Here is a 6,000-nt window from a genome sequence, read left to right as displayed (position 1 = left end):
CAGATGGATTCGCAACCAGTCAAACTTCCAGTCACCTTCATCAACTTATTAGAAATTTAATAGACAACGGAGGATAGAAGAAAAAGATCAGATCTATTGGGTTCAAGGCTCGACTTGAATAGTTGATTTCTCAAGACAGATTTGCTGCCCTTTTTCTGAAAATTCCAGCAAGTGCAAATGAAGGAAATTTGCAAATTGTCTTCAGGATACAATGAACTCTCAATCCAATTTTCAACACGAAAATTTGCACATTTAAGTGTTGAACAGATCTCTAGTTTTGACACCAATATGTCTTAAAACGTTCAGAAAAAACTCAGCAAGAGATTATATCGAGAGTAATTGCACAGAAGATGATATAATATTAAGGATTAAGAGTATTTTTTTTTGGATTATAGTATTCAGGATTTATATCAACGAAAAGGTTATGGATTTCTTCCTAAAGAGGTGCTAAAGAGCCTCTTCAAGAAATCCATACCCATTCACAACAAATAATTGCCTTTCCATAAAAGGAAATGACTCTATGTCTTATGGTAGTTATTTTTGTACCCATTCAGACAGGACCAGTTATCCAAAAGGAAAAACTCAATCCACATAAGCGACACATGGCATAGGTGCCACATGTACAATAATGTCACAATTACTCTTAATCAACAAAGGTCATAAATCATCACGATAAACCCTCATTCAATTCCAGTTGTATCATGGCTGAAAAAAAGTTTGAACCATCTGCCAAAAAGACTAAGGCTCTTTTTGCTCCTTACGACGATGCGAACGTGCGAAGTGCTAAGTGCGCCAAAAAGTGCCCAAGCAGCCCTACAGCGCACGCCATGCGCGTGTGTGCATGGATGGTGCTTCGCACCGTCCTCGAGGAGATTTGAACCCTGGTTGCGTAAGCAAAAATCCCTTCTCTTACCGAATGGCTATACACACTATTTATGGAAAGTTTAAATAATTAATATATTTATTTACTTTCTAAAAATAACTTTTATTTTTGAAATTTATTTTTATTCTAAAAACACAACATCAAGAGTCTAAATGCAACAATGAGAATAGCAATGTTCTATCAGTATAAATAGGTGCATAAGCAAAGGTATCTTTTGGATTTGAACCTTTACTTTAATGTATATGTATCAAAGTTATATCAAGTACTTAGTGACCCATTAGTCTTAAACTAAGGACCTTATATGACTCACCAGACACATAACACACATCTATTCATATATAACTGGAGATCTAAAAGTTCGCACATTTCTGGCCTTGTGCGTATCCTTATTTCATGAGTATTCTAGATACGATCTCAATCTCTTCAAAAGCGGACTCACTTCTTTACTCATATAGGTAGATCTATTAAAGATGATTCTACTTCATCTTAGCAAATTCTGCTTATAGATCTATTAAGAGTTAGTACTCAACCTCTTATTAAATGCAGAAACCAAACATTAGACTTTTTAGGAATGAGACTCAAATTTTCTTTTTCTAATGTATATTTCAGTCACATACTTGACTTGTTTATCCCTTTAAACCTAGCCTATACTTCAAAACACGGGTAGGGTTGCCATCAAGAGTGAAAGTTATATATTTATGGATCTTAGTCTCATTCCTTTAGTGGTTCTCCTTATCCGATCTCTTGATAAATCTTTTGTCAAGGGATCTGCGAAGTTAAGGATGGATTTAACATATTCCACTGTGATTACTCCATATCTAAGCAATCCTTTAACAAAGTTATGCCTTATACCTATATTTCTAGACTTACCATTATAAGTCTTAATCATAGCACGACAAAGAGTAGCCTGACTATCAAAAAAGATAGATATGGTAGGAGTAGGTTTTAGCCAATATGGGATTTCCATCAGTAGGTATCTTAACCATTCACCTTTTTTACAAGTAGCGCTAAATGTAATAAATTCACTTTTCATTGTAGAGTGAGATATGCACGTTTGTTTCTTAGATACCCATGATATTGCTCCTCCTCCAAGAGTGAATATCCAGCTACTTGTAGATTTAGATTTTATACTATCTGCATTCCAGCTTGCATCGATGTACCCTTCAAGGACAGTGGGATATGATTTATAATGCAGTCCATAGTCCATGGTTCTTCTTAAATACTTTAAAACTCTGGAAATCGCATTCCAGTGTACTTGTCCTGGATTACTGGTATACCTGCTTAACATTCCTACTGTGAATGTTATATCGGGTCTAGTGCAATTCATTGCATACATTAAACTCCCAATAGTACTTGCATATTCTTGTTGTGCTTTACATCTACCAGTATTTTTAACCAATTTAATACTTGGATCAAATGGGGTTAAAACTGATTTACTATCATAATGATTAAACTTCTTTAACACTTTCTCTAGGTAATGAGATTGTGTTAAGGCTATTCCATCATTAAGATTATAAATCTTAATACTTAATATTACATCGGCTTTACCCATATCCTTCATGTCGAAGTTGGTACTTAGAAACTTTTTAGCTTCTTTCACACAGTCCTCATTTGGTTCAAATATTAGCATATCATCTACGTATAGACAGATAATGATTTGACCTTTAATATATATGCACTTATTTACTTGGTTTATTCTAAAACCATTAGATTATACTACTTGAACAAACTTCTCATGCCATTACTTAGGAGCTTGCTTGAGCCCATAGAGAGATTTGACCAGTTTATATACTTTCTTCTCTTGCCCGGTTTGAACAAACCCTTTAGGTTGTTCCATATAGACTTTCTCATCTAGATCACCATTTAAAAATGCCGTTTTGACATTCATTTGATGGATTACTAGGTGATGAATTGCCACAAGAGTAATTAAAGTCCTAATAGTAGATATTCGAGCAACAGGAACATATTGATACCTTCCTTTTGTCTAAATCCTTTGGCTACCAATCGAGCTTTAAACTTATTTATGGTTCTATTTGAATTGAACTTTCTTTTAAAAATTCACTTACATCCTATAAGCTTTGAACCTGATAGAAGATCGACCAAACACCATGTGTTATTAGAGACTATGGAATCCATTTCATCATCGATGGCTTCCCTCCAAAATTGTACATCAGGAATGAGAGAGCTTCACTAAGTATTGATGGATCACTTTCAATACTTAGTTGTATATTAATTTCCTTTCTTATATCATTTCTATCCCCTTTTATAAGGAACATATAGAAATCTGGGCCAAAAGATGTTTCTTTTCTTGTCCTTTTCGATCTCCTTGATTCATTTCCTTCCGGATGAGTATTAGATTTATCATGAAAGTTATTAAGCTCTTCGTTCATTGGTTCTATTATATTTTCATCAACCTGCCTTTTTGTATGATTATTTATATAGTCTTTGTATACTATATTTTAAAAAAATATAGCATCCCTAGACTCTATAATCATGTTTTTGTCAACAAAAGAAGTTTGTTCTAGAACTAGGAATCTATATACGGGACTATTAATCTCATAACTCATAAAGGCACACCTGGTTCCTCTAGGACCTAATTTTACTCTCTTAGAATCAATAATCCTGACTTCTACTATACTTCCTCATACTTTATAGTAATGAAGATATGATTTCTTCTTTTTCCACAATTCATATGGGGAGATATTTAATTTTTTTTATGTGGAATAGCATTTAAAATACAGTTTGCTATTAATAATGCTTCCCCCCACAAATTTAGTGGTAATCCAGAATTTGATATCATACAGTTGATCATCTCAACTAATGTCCTATTTTTGCATTCCGCTAGGCCATTTTGTTGAAGTGTGTAAGGTGCCGTAAATTCATGGATTATACCATTTGATTCACAGAATTCATTGAATTCATTAGAAGAGTACTCACCTCCTCTATCACTTCTGAGGACTTTAATCTTTACATTCAACTGATTTTCCACTTCTACCTTATAAAGCTTAAACTTTTCAAAGGCTTCATCTTTAGATTTTATCAAGTATACATATGAAAATCTAGTGAAGTTATCGATAAATATGATAAAATACCTTTTTCCTCCACAAGTTAAGGTATTATTTAAATCACAAATATCGGAATGAATTAACTCCAACGGTTGTGTTTTTCTCATGCCAGTCCCAAACGGTTTTCTGGTTATTTTAGAATGGGTAGACACATCACATTTCTTCTTGTTATATTTCATATTTTGGTATAAGTCTCAAGATCATCATTCTTTTCATTGAATAATAATTAACATGACTTAGTCTAGCATGCTATAAAGATACAGAATCCACTATATAAACGGAAACATCATTATTATTATTAATATTTAGTTTAATCATACCATTACATGAATATCCTTTGCCTACAAACATACCATTCTTGGTAATAACCAACTTATCAGACTCAATCACTATTTTGAATCCTCTCTTATTAAGAAGATCGCCTAACACTAGATTTTTAGAGATATTAGGTACATGTAATACATTTGTTAGTGTTAGTTTTTTGTCTGATGTAAACTGAAGTTCGACTGTTCCTTTTCCAACAACGTTCGTACGAACGTTATTACCCATCTTCACCTCTTGTCTAGTTGTTATACCTTCATAGGTCTTGAAGATGTTTCGGTCCTTCGATATATGAATGGTTGCACTAGTATCTAGCCACCATCCACCATCGGATATTACTGTGTTAGCTTCAGTAATCATTGCTATAAGTTGCTCTTCTGTCATATTAGCCTGAGCTTTCAATTGCTTCTTCCTGTGTCGACATTCCTTTATGTAGTGTCCTGGCTTATTGCACAAGTGACACTTGCCCTTTTTCTTTCCCTTTTTCTTAAACTCCGTATCTTTCTTTGGAGGAATGGATTTGGAGTTCTGAATTTTTAGCTTGTCATCTTCTACTATATTTGTTTTGGAATGATTTTTCGAAACATTTTCTTTCTTGTCTCGGTTTCTGAACTCTTCTTCTATACGAAGATGTCGTTGAAGCCCTTCAAGATTATACTTCCTCTCATCATGTTTCAGTTCTTTTTATTATCAAACCATGATGAAGGTAATTTTGCAATTACTACATCGACTGGGAATTCTTCAGGAAGATCTATACCACCAATCTTCAATTCATCAATCAAGTTCTATAGTTCGGTTACTTGGGAGAGAATTTGCTGATCATTTTTAAACTTGAAGTGGACATAATTGTCGATCAAAAATTTCTGAGTACTGATCTCTTCATTTTTATATTTTTGATCGAATTTTATCCACAGATCTTTAGAAGAGAATATTTTACGGTATGAGTTATAGATGGAATTAGAGAGGGCGTTTAAGATATGACCTTTGTATAGAAAATCGTCCTCCTTCCTTTTCTTCCATTCTGCCTTCACTTGTTCTGAGTCATCGTCTTTTGGCTTGGTCAGAGAAGACAGATCATCATCTAGGATGTAAGATAACTTTAGAGTTGTCAAAAAGACAAACATCTTCTGCTGCCATCTTGAGAAGAATTGACTGTCGAAACAATCCAGTCGTACAAAGTCTTGGTTCATAACTTGAATGGAATGAATTGCCTCCATTGTGACCAGAGTTAAATCTGTCTTGAATGTTAGAAATTCAATAGACAACGGAGGATAGAAGAAAACGATCAGATCTATCGGGTTCAAGGCTTGACTTGAATAGTTGATTTCTCAAGACAGATTTACTGCCCTTTTTCTGAAAATTCCAGCAAGTGCAAACGAAGAAAATCTGCAAATTGTCTTCAGGATACAATGAACTCTCAATCCAATTTTCAATAAGAAATTTTGCACATTTAAGTGTCGAACAGATCTCTAGTTTTGACACCGATATGCCTTAAAACATTCAGAAAAAACTCAGCAAGAGATTATATCGAGAGTAATTGCACAGAAGATGATATAATGTTAAGGATTAAGAGTATTTTTTTCTGGATTATAGTATCCAGGATTGATATCAACTGAAAGGTTATGGATTTCTTTTTGAAGAGGTGCTAAAGAGTCTCTTCAACAAATTCATACCTATTCACAGTAAATAATTGCCTTTCCATGAAAAGACATGACTCTATGTCTTATGGCA

The sequence above is a fragment of the Magnolia sinica genome, chromosome 2, assembly GCF_029962835.1.
Source record: "Magnolia sinica isolate HGM2019 chromosome 2, MsV1, whole genome shotgun sequence".
Classification (NCBI taxonomy): Eukaryota; Viridiplantae; Streptophyta; class Magnoliopsida; order Magnoliales; family Magnoliaceae; genus Magnolia; species Magnolia sinica.
This window is presented reverse-complemented; position numbering follows the sequence as displayed.